This window comes from Mastigoproctus giganteus, chromosome 5 (assembly GCF_048544385.1).
Source record: "Mastigoproctus giganteus isolate SK-2022 chromosome 5, ASM4854438v1, whole genome shotgun sequence".
NCBI lineage: Eukaryota > Metazoa > Arthropoda > Arachnida > Uropygi > Thelyphonidae > Mastigoproctus > Mastigoproctus giganteus.
The window spans coordinates 116,903,008-116,925,177 of NC_143579.1; the positions used below are offsets into that span (position 1 = coordinate 116,903,008).

A 22,170-nucleotide genomic window follows, 5' to 3' on the forward strand; every position below is an offset into this window, starting at 1 on the left:
AAGCCTTATACACCTCAATCAGATCACCTCACAGGTGCCCAGTCTCCAGAAGTGGCAATTTGCAGAACTCAAGCTTTTCTTTGTAAGAGCAACCCATTGTTCCCCTTACCAGTCTTGTTGCCCTTCTCTGTACTTGTTCTAGCAACTCTATATCCTTCTTAAAATAAGGCTTCCAAACCTGTACACAGTATTCAAGGTGTGGTCTGACCATTGCCTTATACAAGTGGATAATCACCTTGTTATTCCGGCTCACAAAATTCCTGTATATCATTGACAAGATATTTTCTGCACTTCTCAGAAAACATCATATCTGCCTGCACAATTACTGAAAGGTCTCTTTCATACTCCACTACTCAGAGTGTAACACTGCACAGTTGGTACATTTCTCTGGGATTATTGCTACCCATATGCAGTACTTTGCATTTGTCAATGTTAAACTTCAGTTGCCACTTCTCAACCCACCTGCCCAACTTTTCCAGATCCTGTTGCAGCAGCATACTGTCATTACTGTTATTAACAACCCTGCCAACCTTTGTACCATCTGCAAACTTTGACATTAAGCTTGATATACCTTCATCAATATCACTGATAAATATGTGTACAAAACAACAATGAATCCTGAGGGACACCACTAATAACATTAGTCCATGTCGAGCAGCATCCACGATTACCACTCCCTGTCTTCTCCCACTCAAACATCCTTTTATCCATTGCAGCAACTTGCCTTTAATGGCAAACTGCTCCAATTTGTACACTTGTTTTTCACGTTCAACAGTATCAAAAGCTTTCCTGAAATCCAAGTATATGACATCAAAATTGTTTTCTGCATCCAGTTCCTTTGTGATCTCATCGTAGTATTCAATCAAATTGGTCAGACAAATTATCCCCTAAAAACAACCCATGCTGTGTTTGAACTATAACTGCAGTCTTTTCTAGATGATCCTGCAATTCTTCTTTAACCAGTGACACCATTATTTCCCCTGAAACAGAAGTCAAACTAACAGGTCTGTAATTACTTGTGTCACCCTTTGTGAACTGGAGATATATATGCACATCTCCAGTCCATGGAAACTTCCCCTGAGTCCAAGGATGCTCTCATAATTATGGCTAAGGGTTTGCTTACTTCCTTTAATATAACTATATAGACCCATTCACTCCAGGTCCCTTTCTTATGTTTAACTTCAACAATTTCTCCTCCACTTTGCTCTCAATTATTACAAAGTCATTTAACTCAATGTTAGAGTTTTATAAACATCTGGCACTTTCCTCCTTGAATAACTCATGTGTGAATGTAGATGCAAAATACTCATTTAGTTTGGAAGCTATCTGAGAATGATCATCTACAATCAAACCATTGATATCAAGTGGACCAATCTGATTCATCCCCTTCCTTTTAGAGTTTATATAAGTAAAGTCTTTGCATTATTTGCCAAAGATTTCTCATAATCTGCCTTTGTTTCCATAACCTTCTTTTTGACTTGATCACAGATTAGCTTTTATCTACCATAGGCTTCTGTGTAGCCTGACAATTTATATGCATCCCATGCATTTTTCTTCTCTGCCACAAGTTTCATTAGTTCACTGACATCCATTTGGGCCTAAACCTAGAACAATATTTCTTAGTTGGAGCAAAAAGCTTGAATCCTCCAAAATTACTTCCTTGAATGCTTCCCATTTGGAATTTGCTGTTGGTCACATCATCAGTTGGTCCCACTGTATAGAACTTAAAAAATCTTGAGACCACTGTAGTCACCTTTATGAAAGCAAAACCCTTCCCTTTACCCCTGATGGTAGTTACATCTTTAAGTAAATTCCACATCAGTACCCTGTAATCACTGCCTCCTAGTGGTTCCTTTATCTGTAAATTCTTAATGCATGAATAATCACTGCTGATAATCAGATCAAGAGTGTTTCTCCCTCTTGTTGCCTCTCTAACATGCTGCTGTAGAAAACAATCATCCAGTAAATCCAAAAAAGCCTTGCTAGTGTGCGAGTGACCAACCACAAGTTCCAGTCTATATCTGGGAAGTGAAAATCCCCCATTATAAGACACTGATTTACTAGCCCACTATTTCTCTGTATAATTGTGTTCATTGTACTCATCAGAGTCATTAAGCTACTCTCATTTTTGCTTTCCCAATGCTAATGTCACGCCAAACTGACTCAACATTGCACTGTCCATCTATGTCAACTGGATGCACTTCCTTAGGTTTTATGTATTTCTTAACTAACGGCGTAACCCTTCCTCCCCTCTCTATGCTTTCTGTACACATTCTACTCCCCAAATCCCAATTCTGCACTGCTTCTATCTGATATCAGAGACATGACACCATGTCTCTGATATCCCTACAATATCTGACTTTGATGTCTTGATCAGCACTTCAACTTCATCAAATTTATTTACTATACTTCTAGCATTGGTGTACATGCAAGTATACATGCACCTGTTCTTACTCTTAGTTACTCTAACACAGCCCATGTATTTACTTGTTTAATGACTCTCAGCAGTTCCTGAAATCCCCAGCAACCTGCTTTCTGGGCTGCTGCTCATTCCAATAGAAGCAGTGCAAGAATCATTTCCACCTCTGCCTGCCAGATGGAAGTTTGTTCCAGCAATCAGCCACCTGGGTGTGACATAAATTCCATGAATGCCACACCCTTAAAATCCCCACTGTACAGATTAAAACTGGAGGAACAGAATCAATGAACATTTCAAAGTTAACTTTATAGTCACTATTATAACAGAAATGCCACCTTGAAGAAGCAGATATGCAGTCAACCTGAAGCATAAATGATTTTTGATAATCTTCAAAAGAGTAGTGAGAGAGAGATGATCCAAGGTTTTTTTTATGAAATTCATAATTTTTATTAATATGAATACACTATTTAGATGAAATGAAGAAATTAACAGAGATTGAAGGAATAATGGAGAGATTCAAGGAGAAATAGAAAGAGAATACAAGAACCTTCCTTCCTTCTCTGTTGTTTCTCAAAGAAAAAAGTATGCAAAAAGAGATTAAATTTTCCCAATTGGGAAATATGGGGTGTGTCACTATCCCTCCTCTAATTTGAGGTTCTGAATAGCTAGATTGGGGGGGGGGGGGATTTTGTGTAACATCATCTGTAGGTCCCATTCTTCTTGGCAAATGTTTTCATCTATATATTAATTGACCTTCTGGTTAACTAACATACACGACCAGTTACCACCGCCTGGTTTGTTGCTTATCAAGTATTACTGTTTGGTTGAATTCTCGAAAATGTTTTGTTTATAAAATATAAAAAATTCTGTAACTTCAATTTCCTTGTTTTTTTGGTGGTTACATTTAAAGAACTTTTATGTTTTTGTAATCTGGTGTGGAGTGAAGTTCTGTTCCCACAATGCATATATGAAGTGATTGTTTATGCATTGCTCTCGTGAAGCATAAAATGTGCTTCCTGTTTAAAATCAACAGTTTCCTGTTTAAAATCAACAGTTTTCACATAATCTTATGATTTTAAATACGAAAACATTTTTATAATGGCTTATGATGTTTAAACAAAGTAATCATATCCATGTCTTCTTTTTTTTTAACCCCAGAAAACAAAAGACAAATACAGTTTTAAAATTGGAGAAAATAAGCAATTAATGCTTTTCTGCAATTTTAAAGCTGCATTCAAAAACCAAAGTCGGTATATCTCTATCTTAGAAATGTAGCAAGGATTAGCAAGAATTTCTATTTTCTTGGAAAATAGTGAATATCTAAGCATTTTTACAAAAGTTCTGCTCATAAAATACTTCATAATTTCAGTGTAGAGATTTCCAAAAAACTTATGGACAAAATGTAAGAGAGAGAATGTCCACATAACCAAATCAGCTCCAGCTTACCATACTTGAAGTGAGGACCACTAGTGGTATTTCAAAATCACTACCATCTTAACCACTGATAAGTACCATAAATACATAATTTATAAGGAAGCTTTCATTATAGACAATTTTAAAAAAAATTATAATAAAGGGGATGAACAAACAACCAGAAAAAAACAACATACATGTGGTTTGTATATATGCTCTAAAACATTCTTCAAAAGCAGGATTTTAGAACATATTAAAAAAATAATAAAAATATATTTCAATTGTTAACTATATAATATCGGTGTAGATACACCATAGTTTACCCATAAATTTGAACTACGTATGTAGTGAGAAAGGCATCGTTTTAATTGTATCTCATATTGTGGTTGTCTTCACAACGAGATAGCTGGTATTGCACTACTTCAAATAAATAACGCTTCTCTAGTAGAGAAGACTACTGTTATTTATTTTCAGGGAATACCACCACCACCAGAAGCTTTTTTGGCTTCATCATCAGTGAGTGGGCAGGTACCCTGGTAATGCAACATGCAATCACAGTTGCAAAGTTATTTCCACAATATGAGAGATGCCAAATGGTATATAAAATAATGTATTAGAAAATGAAATGCACAAGACATAATTTCTTATGGGTTTAGTAATTAACTATATAATCATATAGATGATGAAGCCAAAAAGCTTTGAAACAATCGTCTGGGTGGTGGTATCCCCTGAAAATAAATAACATTAGTCTTCTCTACTAGAGAAGCGTTATTTATTTGAAGTAGTGCAATACTAGCTATCTTGTTGTGAAGACAACCACAATATGAGATACAATTAAAACGATGCCTTTCTCACTATATACGTCGTTCAAATTTATGAGTAAACTATGGTGTATCTACACCGATATTATATAGTTAATTACCTAAACCCATAAGAAATTATGCCTTGTGCATTTCATCTTCTAATTTCGAATATTAATAAGCACCATAAGTAATGCCTACCATCCCTTCTAACTTAATCCACTTAAGGTTTCAAAAATAGCTGAGAGAGAGAGAAAGAGGATTAACCTCTAATCCCTTAATACCCTGAAATCAGGGCTGTAGTCATAAAATTAGCAGAAGGTATACTCTATGAATGTTATGAAAAGCAGAGAGTATACTGTGCATATCAGGCTTATTAATTGAATTTCAGAGGATATACAGTGTATACCTGTATACCCACCTACAAATAATTTTATATTTGAGGTAGAGGCCACGAACTACAAAAAAATATTAAACTATACAACAGCCAGTTTCCTTTATAACTACTCACTGTGTGTGTGTGTGGACCAGTTTTATATTTAAGGTGGAAATCATGGACCACCTTTATATTTGAAGTATAGGCAACAGACCACAAAAAATATTAACCTATATATGCAGATACAGTGAAACTTCTCCTAACGGACACCTCTCGTTAACGGACATCTCTCTACAATGGACATTTTCAAATTCCCCAACTCACCTCCATTGGTTTTAACGTGTTTGCAGCTTCTGTCTAGCGGACATTCTCTGTAACGGACGCAGACAGGCAATCTGCACTGTTTCGTTTAGATTAGCACTTAATTTGATCTCCCCATAACGGACAGCGGGCGAGCTCACGGCATTTTTTCTAGGAACGTTTCTTCCACGTATTGCCTCAATCGTGTGTTTATTTTCTATTTCCAATTCTCTGAATTTTATCAAGGTTTACGTCGCGGTTCTAAACCCTTTTTCAAGAATTTTAAGGCACATGTAAAACTTCTGATGAATTCGGTGCGTGCAGGGGGGGGGAATATGGTCGGCCTTTCGTCTTTTCAGTTTCAGTTTTCAGTTTTGTTCAGTGTCGTGTGAAGTGCACAATGTCTTCTCGTAAACATTTAACTTTAAAAGATAAAGTCGAACTCATTAATGCGTATGATTGGCAAAAAAATAGTGTTCGCAATCTCGCTGCAAAATTCGAAATCGGGAAGACGCAGGTAAGCGACATCCTAAAGAAAAAAAATGAACTGCTCAAACAATTTTGGCAACACGGAAATGATCAGGTGCAAAAATCATTCCCGAAAATTGTTGGACTTCAAATTTGTCGCACACGTGTGCTAAAAAAATTCCCATTAATGGGCCTATTATTAGGGAAAAGGCTTTGGAGGTTGCGAAATCTATGGGAGTAAATGAGTTCAAATCTTCTGTGCGATGGCTAGACAAGTTCAAAACACGGCATAAAAATTTCTTGGAAAACCGTAAGTGGTGAAGGTGGATCTGTTGATACTGGGGTTGTAACAGAGTGGACCATCAAATTGGAAGATTTATGTCGTAATTTTGAAGCTAAGGATATTTACAACTGTGACGAAACAGGGTTGTTTTTTTAAAGCTCTTCCTGAAAAAACAATGAGTCTAAAAAACGAAAAGTGCCAGGGCGGAAAAATTTCTAAGGAACGCTTGACTGTACTATTGTGTACAAATATGCTGGGAGACTTTGAACAACCTCTTGTTATAGGAAACCCACAAAATCCTCGTCGTTTCAAGGGCATAAAGTTGAATCTTTTGGATGTTGACTGGAAGTCTAATAAAAAAGCGTGGATGACACGAGATATCATGAGCGAATGGATAAGTCACTTTAACCAAAACATGATTCGTCAAAACAGAAAAATTAGTCTTTTCATGGATAATGCTGCATCTCACCCGCACATTGAATTGTCCAACATTCAAATTGTTTTTCTGCCACCAAACACACCTGCAGAGTGTCAGCCCTTGGATCAAGGGATAATAAAAAATTTTAAACTTCACTACAGAAAACGTGTTTTAAGACATCTCATTGCAAACATGAACGATGTAACATGTGCGAGTGACCTTGCAAAGAAAATCAGCATCCTAGATGTGATTCAATGGATTTCCTCTTCAGTAAACGCAATTAGAAAACAAACTATCGTGAACTGTTTTGTAAAGTCTGGCTTCTCAAATGCAAAAATTGAAGTTGTGAACAGCAATGTGGAGCACCAAGAAGAACAAGAACTTCAACATCTATTGATAATGTACGATACTTCCGCTACAAGTGACCCTGGCTACAAAGATATAGACTCAAACCTCACTACAGAAGATGGTGCTCTAGATATCAACGACATTATCATCGATATTTTTCAAGAAGTTCCTCATGAGGATGAAGAAATGGAAGGAGGTCATTCTGTCGAAGAACATATTAACGACGAACCACCGATGAAAATAGAAGAAGCGCTCATACAAATCAATCGTTTAAAAATGTTTTTCGCCGCTGAAGAAGATACTGAAGGACTTTCGATGGTTTCTTCACTCCAAACAAATGTTGAAAACAAAATTATCGGCCGGAAGAAGGTGCAGAAGAAAATAAGTGATTACTGTATGTATTTTTCTTAAGATAAAGTCATAATATGCATAGCACAATTGTATATATATTATTTACAAAAATGTTATGCAAAATCTGTATATAATTTAATTTAATTTTACATTAAACGTTTAACGATTTTTCTTTATCTCTTGTAAGTAAATTAATAAGAGGAGTTTACCTCAATATAGTACGTGGAACACTTCCGTATGATACCCTCCAGAAATTAAAACGGAAAAAACGAAAAAATCGACAACTTACCGGTACATTAAAGTAAAATATAAATAATTAAATAATCAATTTAACACAATTCAAAATCAATTCAAAACAATTAAAATTCAAATTAACGCAATTAAAAGAATCTAACGAAAATATTCATTAAACTTTCTAAATTTCACGCTTACCCGGGACTCGAACAAAATACAATTTAGCATCTATCGAAAACCCACAAACACCGGCATGCTTCTACATTATAATAGCTATCACCCATTCACCTACAAAAGATCGATTATCTTTAATCAATTTCTAAATGCCTATAAATATTCAACGACGGATTCTGCTTTAGACTCAGAAATACAAATATTAACTAGCAGATTCTTGAACAGGGGTTATCCCATTAACACAATAAATCGAATTAGGGTACAAGCTAAGGATAAGATACAAAATACTGCACCAATCAACAATAGTAATATCAAAAAATACTTTATTTCTGTCCCATATGTTGAACAGTGGCACAAACAGCTTAACAGATTCTTTAAAGATACCGAATTTAAAATTATAGCTAGGCCTATACGGAAGTTACACACTATACTGAACAATCGCTCGGTTCTTTCGGCGTTCGCAACACAAATTAATGATCTAGTATACAACATTTCTTGCGGTGATTGCGACTCGTCTTATCAGGGTTCGACGCGGTTTTCTCTTAATATCCGTGTAAATCAACACGAAGCCTCAGTTCGTGCTTCTCGTTCAGCAGCGTCAGAATTAGCCTTTCATGCCATTAACGAAAAACATACTTTTTTATTTAACGAGGCCAAAATACTTAACGTTCAACGTAATTATACGCGACTATTAATTGCAGAAACCGTTGAAATTAAATTACACGAGAATTCTGTTAATGTTCGGCGGCCATATTTGATCTCCGATGCGTGGACCTTTACGCGCATGCGCGAAGACACAATCACTACAGTATTTAAGTTGCAGGTTTAGCCGGATTCGGTAATTTTCATTCCTGTGATCACGACAGTCGGTCGAAAAGCATTGTCAGCTTCAGGAAGGAAAATCGTTTTGATTATTTTCGTTAGATTCTTTTAATTGCGTTAATTTGAATTTTAATTGTTTTGAATTGATTTTGAATTGTGTTAAATTGATTATTTAATTATTTATATTTTACTTTAATGTACCGGTAAGTTGTCGATTTTTTCGTTTTTTCCGTTTTAATTTCTGGAGGGTATCATACGGAAGTGTTCCACGTACTATATTGAGGTAAACTCCTCTTATTAATTTACTTATATTATTATCAACGTAGAACATATTGAGTATTTCAGCTCTGATTCATACTATCTAATTTATCTCTTGTGTATGTAATTGTATATTATTTACAAAAATATTGTTCAAAATCTGTATATATTTTAATTTAATTTTACATTAAATGTTTAACGATTTTTCTTTCTTTCTTTTTTTTTTTTTTCCTCCCTCAGACTTCTTGTTAGCGGACACTTCTCTCTAACGGACACATTTTCGTTCCCCATGGCTGTCTGTTAAAGGGAAGTTTCACTGTATATTAATAATTATTTTTAAATAAAATGATATTTATTCATACTTAATATACATCAGGTTGTTATAGGCATACCCACATCTCTAATAACTGTTGATGGGATTGTTCCTTACCATCAGACTCATGTGAGGGTTGCATGGCATTTTCTCTGAGAAACTCTGGTTTTTTTGTCCAGCAAACAGGCAAACCAATCAAAGAATATATGCAACTTATAGACAATATATTGATGCTTCAGCTTTGGCACTTAAAACACACACATACACACTGCAAAGAAACTCCCTTTTGTCATCCTACTGTCATCTCACAGACCACAAGCTAGAAACCAATGGTCTATGTGGTTCCAAAAAAATCACCCTACAATCTGGCAATGTTTCTGTGTTGCATTATTTCTGCATAGCAAACCATACATGTTGTGCAGGTTTGTGATTTTGTATGTGTAGGGGTGGGGAGTACCAAACACAAAATGTATTAGAATTTACAGTACTTGGCACTAGGCATGAATTGAAGTCTGAGAGCAGAAGATACTTGTGGACATTAGGAGTAAATTTCTGGGGAAATACATAAGAGATAAATAATAAAGAGAATTTAGTTCTGTGAGTTTTCAGTTGGACGGTGAAAGGATTCTCAGGCTTTTGGCATGTGATCAGATTGATTTTGAAAAAAGTGGGAGAATTAAAAACACCAATTCAGAAAAAAGTCCACATGGAAGTAATTATAAGAAAGGCATGCAACTAAAAATGAATGTCTATGAGACAGGTGAAGAGATTTTGTAAGAGGTGGGGCATTAAATAACCCATCTGCCCTCTTTTGAATAGTCTAGAAGTTTGAGAGAGGTTTGGTTTGTTCCACATCTGAGGCGGAACAGTATTGAATACTGTTCCATCTCAGACATGGAACAGTATTCAATGCGTTTGAGAGTTGTACAGTGTGTAGTTGTTTAGAAAAAAAGTAATGATGAGAACGAAATGTGGCCTCGTCTAGAAATCAATATCATCGAAGAAGAGCACAGGAGAGGTACACTCTTTTTTGCAAGCAAAAATACAGGCCTGAGTTTCAGAAGGAATGAAGCTAAGTTTTATGCACACCCTTAGAGAATCACATGGGGATCAACATTTAAGGAACTGGTGGTGGATACTTGGAGTTGAAGTTGTTTGTGCAAGGCAAGATTTCTCAAACTGGAATGTGGAAAGTACTGTCATCAGCAATACTATGGAGAGGATTTCTACTCAGTGAAAGAAGATCATTAATATACAAGAGGAAAAGAGTGGAAGAAAGAAAGAATTGAACCTTGAGGAACATCAATATTAGTGGGGAAGTTGGAGAGTAGAGTGCTCTCTATCATTACTTGCAGTGAGCAATCAGAGAGAAAATGGGTAGGTATCCAATTGCAAAAAAAAAAAAAAAAAATCTAGCCAGTAGCCCATAAGATGGGAACATGTTTAAAAGACCTTTATGCCAAACATGATCAAAAGCCTTAGAAATGTCAAAGGCAAATGCTTGAATTTCATTGATGGAATCTATATTGGTGATCATTCATCAGATGGAAGGTTGACATAGTTTGAATTGGCAGCTTTGATTGATTTCTTCATTACTCTGGAAAGAGTACGATAAATACAATGAGATGATAATTGGAATGATGGAATTTTGTCATCCTTTTTTAGAATATGGTAGATATGAGCAAATTTTTTTTGCTCTTATCTACCATATTTTATTTTGTTGGGAAATTCCCGTGTTACATTTTGTGCTGTTGAACTTGTGGAAAAATCTAGATTTCCAAGTTTTATTACTATTGGATAGCATGCCAGGCCATTCAAAAGATTTAAGTGATCCAAACGTTGAAGTTATGTTCCTACCACCAAGGTTGTACTAGGTTAATACAACTTCTTTCATTCAGCCATTAGATCAAGGCATTATATCCACCTTTAAAACTCATTACTTCAGAAAATCGTTACAATGGATTTTGGAAAAATTGATTCTGAATCTATCGAAGTAATGAGGGCATGGAAACATTTCTCAATTGCGGACTGTACAAGAATCATAGCTTTATCGTTGAAAGAAGTAACACCGTCAACATTAAATGCATGTGGAAAAATGTATGGCCAGACTCAGTTCATTCAGGAAATATGGTTGAACCAGCAGAAAACAGAATCAATGCCATAATAGAACTTGCTACGTCGGAACGAGGGGAAGGTTTTCATGATATGACTACTGAAGCCCTCACGGGTAGCACAGTTGATAGAATTGCCCTCCTCCCCACACCGGGTGGAAAAGACCTGAGTTCGAATCCTGTTGATGATGAGAGGAATTTTTATGGCCCTTTTTCACTACATGGCTGAGTTAAAACTTCATTCTGTGGAGTAAGAAGATGCTGAAGCAATGGTAGAAAAACTCGCACTGCCAGATAAAATCTGACTGAGTGTATAAGGCTCGGTCAGATGGTTAAAAGTGGTAAAATGAGTATTGTTAAAATCTGGACAGTCAATTAAAATATGTCTAATAGATAAAAAGGTGTCAGAGGACCCACACATAGGAATGTTGTTGGCCCTCATCAAAAATTAGTGTCCTATGTGGAGCTGAGCAAAAACAACTTCCTCTTTATGATTCCTGCAAAGACAGGACTACCATGGTTCAATTACAAGCTTTATCTGTAGTAATTTTTTTGAAGTTTGCCTATTCCATGAGTCCTGCCATTGTGACTGTATCTTATTGTGCACAGTATTGTTTGCTTGTAGTTTATATAGGGGACTAACAGGCAATGATTATTAGTGGAGATGCAGATTTGGCTATAGCTGCCAAATCATTTCTGCTAATCTGAATGTGACCAGGAATCCAACGGAAGTGGATATCGAATTAATGTTTACAGAAAGATTGTATCTTCTGCTAAACTTGAGACAGGATGGGACGAGAACTGTATTTCGGAGTGAATAAAGCCTGTAATACTCAAGAAATCAGGATATATCAGTAATAGAGTACATCAGTCCACTTCCCAAGATGTAGATGAGACAGCACAGAATATTCAGACCTCTCATGCACTTTGTACAGAATTGACAGATGTGTTCTAAAAAGGTCAAATTTTTATCAAATATGTGTCCCAAGAATTTTGTGTCTAGCACTACTGGAATAGCACATTGGCTGAGCCTCAATTCAGATCCAGAATGAAGATTATGCATGCAACAAAGATGTATACAAATGACCTTCTTTGGCAAGAACCTGAATGCATTAGCATGTGCCCAAGAATTAAGGAAATCGATGGCTTATTGCAGTTCTTTCAATATCCCTCATGTTGCATGAATGAGAAACTATGCTCAAGTTATCAACATAAGAGGGTGCTGTTTACAGTTGGAGGAAGTTGTTCTGTAATGGAATTTACTTTGATGGCAAAAAAGCGTCGCACTTAATACTGATCCTTGCAGTACCCCCCTCTTCCTGCCAAAAGGAATGGGAGAGTGAGGATCCTAAGAGAACTTGGAAAGACTGATTGGCTAAAAAAGTTTTTAATAAAAACTGGGAGATGCCTTCTAAGACCGAAGCTATACAAGTGTTTTAAGATGCCAAATCTCCAAGTTGTAAGATGCCAAATCTCTAATTAGACTGGAAACATCTGTCCGGGATGCATTCCGGACAGATGTTTCCAGTCTAATTAGGTGGTCCACAGTGCTGGTTGTTTGGAAGCTGTGGTGCAGTCTAGGGAGGAGCCCCGTTTGCTTCCAAATACCATATAAAGCAGGCATTGATCATTCTCTCCAGGAGTTTTCACAAGCAGCTTGTCAGAGCAAAAGGGCAGTAGTTTGTAGGGACTTTCGGATCTTTTCTTGGCTTGGCAAAGGCAAGTACAATTGCCATATGCTAAGAATTCAGAAACTGCTCCTCTAGGAAGATTCTATTATACAGAAACAGCAGGTGGTCCATACATTTTGCTGACAGATGTTTAATCATTTCATAATGTATAAGATCTGATCTAACAGTACTTGCCTTAGTAAGAGTTAGGGCTGTTTTTAACTCTTCTGGTTGTTTTTCATTTTTGACTTTCAGGACCAGGAATTCTGCGGAGTACGAAGATGCTGAAGCAATGGTAGCAAAGGTCTCACCAAGAGCACTGGCTATTGCAGTTGGGACTGCAGTGACACATTCATTATGTTCCAGGACTAATGAAGGGTACAATATACATTTTCCCTTCATTTTTCAGATTTTGACCCAGACAGTTGCAGTGCTGGTCAACTGGGTAATAGTAGATGTAAAACGGATTCGTGATTCCTACTGGCTCTGATGACAAGTATAGCAAACTTTAGTGCATGTATGTTTAAATGCTAAGAGATTAGTCATGGTAAGGTACCTTACCATGACAAATATCCCCCAAGCTTTATTTTGAACTTTTTTGCTGCTGTGCATTCTCTATTCCACGAAGGTTTGGGAAATGGTGGAAATCGAGTAGATGTTTTCGGAATTGTAGTTGCAGCTGCATGGATTATGGATTATATGCTACTGCATCAACTAAAAAATGAATAGCAAATGGTTAGAAAACGGTACTCACCTTGTATAAATCTGCAATAAATTTTTTGGTAGATGGTGGCTAAATTTATAGGCTGCTGGCTAAAACTGCAATGATATTAAAACTCTGCCAGATGTTGGAAGGCAATCCAGTCAACTTAATCAATCGTCCACCTTGGTATCCTAAATGGAAGACACCATGTCCCACTAAGTGGGGTAATGGTCACAGGGAAGTGGTCCCTTTCATACAGGTTCTCCTCCACCTCCCAAATAAGCGAAGGGAGTAGAGAAGGGGAGCAGATAGAAAGATCAAGAGCAGAGAACGTATGGGTAGGCATATGGAAAAAGGTGTTAGTTCCCATATTTAGGAAGGAGAGATCATTGTTAGTGAGCATGTGCTCTATGATATGTCCCTTTCCATTAATGTCAACACTACCCCACAGGGCAGTATGTCCATTAAAATCACTCAGGAGTAAGATAGGAGTGAGCAGCTGCACAATGAGATCATCAAGGTCTGTCTAAGAGATTTAGTCCTAGCTGGCAAATAAATCAAATATACTGTTAATAAAAACTCAACTTTAAGGCAAATTGCTACCACTTATAAGTTAGTGGAAAGCAGCACAGATTGGAACTGCTGGAGATGAAGGTACAGATTGGAACCACTTGTGATTCTTTTGAGATAGATCTGCCACCTTCATCTAAATGAAATTATTCCCAAATTGAGATTTCTAAAAGGCAGAAAAACAACTTCCTGCATTTATTGATATTCAACTGAATAAATAATTAGTACATAATGGCTGACTATTTGAAACCCATATTTCTTGTGTATTTATAATAGTGACTGGCTTTTCAATCTGAAACTTTTCCGCCCCATAACACTTTTTGTTGTTACTTCAGATTTGATACATAAAGAAAAAAATATAAGTATTTCCGATGAAAACGCCATTTCAAAAATCAACAATTTCTATGTTTTCAGTTTCTTTGTGGTCTTCATCACTAATTGACATCTTTTTTTTATTCTTTATTTAACCTATTGACTTAATTGTTATATTAAATTATTTTCTATAAGTCAAGCTCCTTGGTTTATTTTGAATTCAGATAGCAATTTTGAAGTTAATACTTAGTGTCCACAGCTTTACTATTCATAACTTGCCACCATTGTTATACAATACGGAATAGTGTTACGTATATCCCGAACTTGATAACGTAAGGTTTAACATAAAACTAGATAGTGAAATACTTGCACACTGTATTAGAAATCTGTTAGCTTCGTTTAGTATTATCAATTAAAATTTTATTATTCTTATTAAATTCATTGTTAATTAAATTGTACTTAAACAGAATCATTACCTAGACAACAGCAGCAAAGCAACGAGCAAAAAGTGGCTGTAGTATTGTGGCTAGGGAGAGAACCAAAGGGGGCGATTCTTCAATGCATCACAGACTAAAAAAATGTGCGAAATGTGAGATTTTTTTTTTTTTTTTTATGTAAACCCCAAACACGAGAGGTGTTAGAACCTATAGTACTTAGTACCGTGCTTGGGTTGGAGGTTGAGAAGATGAAAGAAGATATTTGTTGACATTGGACTTGAACTTCTGTAGACTGTAATTTTCAGGAAATACGTATAAGGCCTTGAATGGATTGAGCAAGCTCAATGTTAATGGGATTCTTCCTCTTTCTCAGATTACTCACCCTGAGGGGGCATAAATTCAAATTGAGGAAAAACAATCATAGAATATGTGTTCGGAAATTTGCCTTTAGCAAGTGGATGTTGATAGTTGGAACAAACTTCCATCTGTTGTAGTGGAGGTCAGCAGCTTAAATAAGTTCAAGGCAAAACTAGACAAACATTTGGAGTGAATGGCTGGGTGAAATGGAAGGTTTTATTTTTTTGGCTTATGCCCCTGCTAATGCTAATATCAGCATACAAATCAGCTTAACCATTAACCATATAATTAACACATTAACCATATAATGTGTAAATCTGCACTTAATTTTTTTCCTTGCTGTTTTCAGAGTATGCATTAAACAGTTTACTGCAAAGTTTTATAATGTCAACTTGTTTTGATATTCATGATATATTTTCTCTGTATGCACCTCTCACTGTTCTTTTATAACTGTTATTGATAAAGGAAGGTAGCCTTTATTAATTTATTGCTAGCAGCAGGGGAAGGTTGTATTTCTAAACTCTATTGGAAAAGTGAGTTAGGAGTTTGAAATGCAATTTATTTTCATTAAAAATAAAATCTTTAATTATATAAGGTTTTAATAAACTTTTTTTATTAATTTTTATTGCTTTCTAAGTTAAGAGAAGGTATTATCCTGGATCGTCATGGTCCACAGTGTGTTTAGGGTCTAACACACCAGAGGTTTCTCCCATCTCCTCATAGTTTACATTGTCATATGATACAGTACATTGTACAGGTCAAAGATTTAAAAGTGTACAGATATTGTGGTGTGTAGTGTTGTTTTTCAGGCCATTTGGCCGCTGGCCCCCTGGTGGGTCTCAACGTTGCCCATACTAAGTCCTGTGGAGGTGGACCAGGTACATCAGTAATTTGTTTTATCTCTGGCAGGCCCTGCCACCTAATTTCCTTAGATTTCAGTAGTTAGGGGTTATGGAAAAAAAAAAGGGTGAGATAATGCTAGAATTGGAAAAGCTGAGAATGGTAAGCATGGTTTAATTTTGTCATATTTAGATTTGGACATGTGGGATGTGCACTAGTGTACAAACAATAGGGGGGGAGAGAGACTGAAGACTGGGAGGGGTAATTCAGAAGTATGGAGACAAAAGAGACGACCTCAATGATTTTCAGTGGGACATGCCCACGCCCCACCAGTCCAGTAATGATAACACCTCCCCTCCCCCAATTAGATTCTGAAGGTGTTTCATTTAAAGTTGCATGTTGTATCAAAAACAAAAACCTGCAGAATACAGTTTGCTCGCTCTCTCTCTCCCATTATCATATTAAATATCTGTGTGTGTGTGTGTGCGCGCTAATGAGAAACTGAACCATTATGGCACAATTCTCAGGTATAAAAAATTAAGAAATTCATAGATTTTTTTTTTTAATTCATATTTTAAAGCACTTTTACTATTTTTTGCAAAAAGAAAAAGGCAGAAAAAACTGGAGTTTTTACAAAAAGAGGAACTCCATAGTGCCAACTCTAGCATGATTGTGAGACAGAAGGGATTAAAAAAGGTGGATTCTCTCGGTTAAATCCAGAGAATTGGTAACTATACCACATATCCAGTATAATATTAACAAAAATATTGTAAATATAACTTCCACTTTATTTACATGACACTTACCTCCATGTGAAATTATGGATATTGATGGAAAACCAAAATATGCAAAGGGACCAGCTTCAAAGACTAGATTTTCTTTCCCAACAGTAACTTGAACACGGCCTTCTAGTATTAAAACAAAATAATCTGCAGGTCGCCCAGCATGATAAATTTAAACATCCGATGCACTGAAATCTTCCTTTGATTGACACTTCATGGAGAAGAAAATATTCTGTGCCATCAGCTTCATCAGCACTGTTTCTGAGATTAAATTTTTTTTGAATGGTTCTACACTAGTAGAAAGATACTGATGTGTGCAGACCTGGCTAGAACAGGCCATGATCTAGCCGAGGAGGAGGAGGATGTCTTTGTGTGTGTACTAGGTGCAGAGACTGTGAAGAAATTAGGTGCCAACTCAGCATTCTGATGGGCATCTATGAGTTTGAGGTGTAGGGTAGATGCCCTCAAAAGTATTAAACTGGGAGACCCATCAAGTTCTCAGCTGCCCAACTCAATGCCAGAGTTCACTCCTGTGCATCATGCAACTCAGCAGCAATCTCCAAGACAGAATGCACTGGTCTCACAGGAACTAGTTATTACTGGTGACAATATTGCCAGGGAGACGGGGAATATATTATGCAAAAAGAATAGGCGGAACAGGACCAGGGTGTCTGCTAAAGGGGCAAAAGCTGATGACAACACAGTATCCAATAATAACTAGAATAATGCAGATTTACTTAACAAGTACAAGTCAATATTGAAAAAAAAAAGTTGCGAGTTAGGGTCAAATTTGAACTTGTCTGCAATTCTACCTGGACACGACAGGACGGAGTATATGACGATGACCTTGTAAATCAATTCGACCCTGGAGAGATTGTGCAAGGTTCATGGGGTAGAATTTTATTCAGCGTGGTCTGTGTTTGTTAACAAGAGAGACTGTTTCTACAGGCATGGCATACACTTAAATAGAAAGGGTGCAAGAATATTTACTGATGCTATCGAAGCAGTGTTAGGTAGGCAAAGGCAAAAGTGATTCTTGCACTGCTATTGTAATGAGCAGCAGCCTGGAGAGCCGGTTGCTGGGGATTTCAAGAGCTGCAAGCTCTTGATTTCAAGTAAGAATAGGTGCACGTATACTTGGATGTACACCAATGCTAGAAGTATAGTAAATAAATTTGATTAATTTGAAGTGCTGATCAAGACATCAAAGGCAGATATTGTAGGGATATCAGAGACATGGTGTCACACAGATATAAGCAGTGCAGAATTGGAATTTGGAAAGTACAATGTGTACAGAAAGCATAGAGAGGGTTATTATTTGTTTGTTTTTTGAGCATTAGCAACTAAGGCCATATTGCTCCGGGGATATGCGGTGGTCATTCGCTGACCTTTCCGCATCCTCCGTATTTGGTGGTGATGGGCTCGAACCCCGGTCTAATCAAGAAGCGTGTGCTACGCACTGCTGCTCCTTCCCACCTGGCTACGGAGGCACCGCATAGAGAGGGTAGGAAGGGAGTAGGGGTTATGCTGTTAGCTAAGAAACAAAATCTAAGGAACTGCATCCAGTTGATATGGGTGGACCAATGTTGAGTCAGTTTGGTGTGACATAAGCACTGGGAAAGGGAAAATGAGAGTAGGAGTGTGTTATAAGCCTAATGATTCTGATGAGTACAATGAACAATTGCGCAGAGAAATAGTGTGGGAGAGTAAATCAGAATGTCTTATAATGGGGGATTTTAACTTTCCAGATATTGACTGGAACTTGTGGATTGGTCACGCACATTCTAGGAAGACTTTTGTGGATTTATTGGAGGATTGTTTTCTACAGCAACGTATTCGAGGGACAACCAGAGGGAGTAATATTCTTGATCTGATTATCAGCAGTGATTATTCATGCATTAAGAATTTGCAGATAAAGGAACCACTGGGTGGCAGTGATCACAATGTACTGATGTGAGATTTAGTTAAAGATGTAACTACCATCAAGGGTAAAGGGAAGGTTATTTGTTTTCGTAAAAGTGACTACAGTAGTCTTAGTCTCAGACAGTTTTTAAATTCTATACAATAAGATCAACTGGTTCGTGGCAGAGAAGAAAAATGTGTGGGATGCATATAAATTATCAGGTGACACTGAATCCTATGGCAGATATAATCTAGTCTGTTATCAAGTCACAAAAGAGGTTAGGCAAGCGAAGGCTGATTATGAGAAATCCTTGGCAAAGGATGCAAAGAAAAACAACAAAGACTGCTTTACTTATGTAAACTCTAGAGAGAAGGGGATGAATCAGATTGGTCCACTTGATGTTGGTGGTTCAACTGTTGATGATCCAGTTCAGATAGCTAAAAAACTGAATGAATATTTTACATCTACATTCACACATGAGAAATTCTGTAAGGAAGAGGAGGATAGAAGTTTACTAAACTCTAACAGGGAGGTAAATGATTTTGTAATAACAGAGAGCAAAGTAGAGACATTATTGAAGTTAAACATAAAAAAGTCACCTCGGTGGATGAAATCTGTCCAGTAATATTGAAGGCGGCAATGAGGGAAGTTAGAAAACCCTTAGCCATAATTGTGAGAGCATCATTAGATTCAGGAAAGATCCCTGTGGACTGGAGATGTGCAAATGTATTCTCAATTCACAAAGGGGGTCAAAGGGTGACAGATAATTAAAGACTTGTTAGTTTATCTTCTGTAACAGGGAAAATAATGGAGTCACTGGTTAGAGGTGATACAGGATCACCGAGACAAGACTGCAGTAATAGTTCAGACACAGCTTGGGTTTGTTAAGGGGAAGTCTTGTATGACCAATTTGATTGGATACTACGATGTGGTCACAAAGGAACTGGATGCAAAAAATAATTTTGATATCATATATTTGGATCTTAGAAAGGCTTCTGATACTGTTGTACATGGAAGACTGCTTTACAAATTGGAGCAGTATGGCATTAAGGGCAAGTTGCTGCAATGGATATAGGAATGGTTGAGTGGGAGACGGCAGAGAGCTGTAATAAATGGACACTGCTCTATGTGGACTGGTTTTTTTTTTTTTTTAGGAGCATTAGCAACTAAGGCCATATTGCTCCGGGGATATGCAGTGGTCATTCCCTGACCTTTCCGCATCCTCCGTATTTGGTGGGCACGGGCTTGAACCCCGGTCTAATCAAGAAGTGTGTGCTATGCACTGCTGCTCCTGCCTACCTGGCTATGGAGGCGCCTCTATGTGGACTAATGTTATTGGAGTTCCCCAGGGTTCGGTGCTGTGCCCATTGTTGTTTTGTGTATTTATCAATGATATCGATGAAGGTATATCTGGCTTACTGTTGAAGTTTGCAGATGTTATTGTCATTAACAACCCTGCCAACAAAGGTTGGCAGGGTTGTTAATGACAATAAAGACAGTAAACTCTGCCATTGCCAGTCCCAAGCCAAGATGAAAAAGGAGGAGGGGGAGGAGCATACCTCGTAAAAAAAAAAACCTGGGCTCCAGCTGACTATACCTGGGATGGGCCCCTGCCTGGGTTACAGGTGAAGATGGAGGATTATCTTCAGCAACAGTGGAAGTCTGTCACCCTTCCAAGATACTTGTCCCATCTAAATTGTGGACTACGCAGCAGAGGAATGGCAAGCCGGCTGCATTATCTGCCTTAAACCCTATGGATCTCAGTCATTATAAGATAAACAGTCATGCTACTGCATCTGGGATAACCGACGCGGATGTTCTTATACCATGGAGAACAGCTGTGAAGAAAGCTATATGGTCAGCCAAAATTCAAATGTATCTCTCAACACTAAATGCAAGATCGCTTTACAAGCCCGGGAAAATAAAATTGGTAGAAGAAGAAGAATTGAAAAAGATCAAATGGGATATCCTAGGAATGTTAGAGACACATTGGACAGAAGAAGGAACACTGGATATGACAGAAGGAAGAATATTTTACTCAGGGAGAAAATACACCATACATAGAGGAGTTGCTTTCATAGTAAAGAAATATCTATTAAATTTAATAATAGAAATTCACCCACACAACTCAAGAATGATAAGTTTAAGAATAAAAGGTAAAGAAAAAGGAATCTTCATAAAAATAATCCAGGTATACACTCCACACTCCTCACATGATGATACAGAGAAAGTTGCCTTCTATTCAGACCTATAAGAAACCATAGATAACACAAACAAAAAAGATATTTTAATAATAATGGGAGACTTTAATGCAAAAGTTGGTGGCTTTTCGACAGACTTCGGCGACGTATTAGGAAAGTTCAGGATAGGAAATAGAAATGAGCGAGAGAAGAACTCTTGAACTTCTGCAAAGAAAATAAACTATTCATCACCGACACACTGTTCTACCACAGATCTCAACATCAGTATACATGGACATCACCAGATGGAATTACAAAAAAACTGTATCGACTACATTTTATAATAAATAACAACTGGAAATCATCCATTCAAAATGTTAAAACTGTTAGAAGTACAGATTTTGACACAGACCATGAACTGTTAGCAGCAACATTAAATATATCACGATTTGAAGAAGACAAAATAAAGGAAATTTATGGGAAAACACTACAAGAAAAATTAAAATATATAAACTATTCATTATCTGTGGAAAATATATGGGAGTAAACTAAACAAATGGCTAAAGATGCAGCCTTAGAAACCTTGGGAACAAAACAAAAACCAAACAATCCTTGGATTACAGAAGAAATTTTAGATATATGGACGGAAAAAAGACAAAAAACCTCCTAAACAAAGAAAATAGTATAGTCAAGAAAAAAGGAAAAATATAAAACCTTAAAAAACAAAATAGACAACCTATGTAAAGCTGCTAAAAGGAAATGGTTGGAAGACAAAGCAAAGCAGTGCGAAAGGCGAATAAATGTCACAACTCTAAAACAACTTATCAGGTTATTGTTTGTTTGTTTGTTTTTGTTTTTAGGAGCATTAGCAACTAAGACCATATTTCTCCGGGATGTGCGGTGGTCATTCCCTGATCTTTCCGCATCCTCCGTATTTGGTGGTGACGGGCTCGAACCCCGGTCTAATCAAGAAGCATGTGCTACGCACTGCTGCTCCTTCCCACCTGGCTACGGAGGCGCCTACCAGGTTATAAAGAAAACATACATCCCGAAAACACTGATGATGAAAAATAAAAACAATATAAAAACAGGAAACAAGCAAGAAATTAAAAAAATATGGAAAGAATATTACCAAACCCTTCAAAACTCTTGCCTTAGATAACAGAAGAGATAAAGCACCCTCGATAACAAAAGAAGTTCAGAAAGCAATTAGCCAAATGAAGAATGACAAGGCACCTGGAAATGATGGTATCCAAGCAGAACTATGGAAATTCAGAGGCAATGCAATGTTAAAACACCTCGCACAATTGTTTAATCTAATTTTATTT

At 36.9% G+C, this 22,170-nt stretch overlaps 1 protein-coding gene across 1 annotated transcript in view; it reads right to left on the bottom strand.

The window, feature by feature from the left end:
* The window catches only part of Rcd1 (Reduction in Cnn dots 1), a 350,852-nt gene that overhangs the window by 52,725 nt on the left and 275,957 nt on the right, over positions 1 to 22,170 (bottom strand). The window lies entirely within an intron of this gene.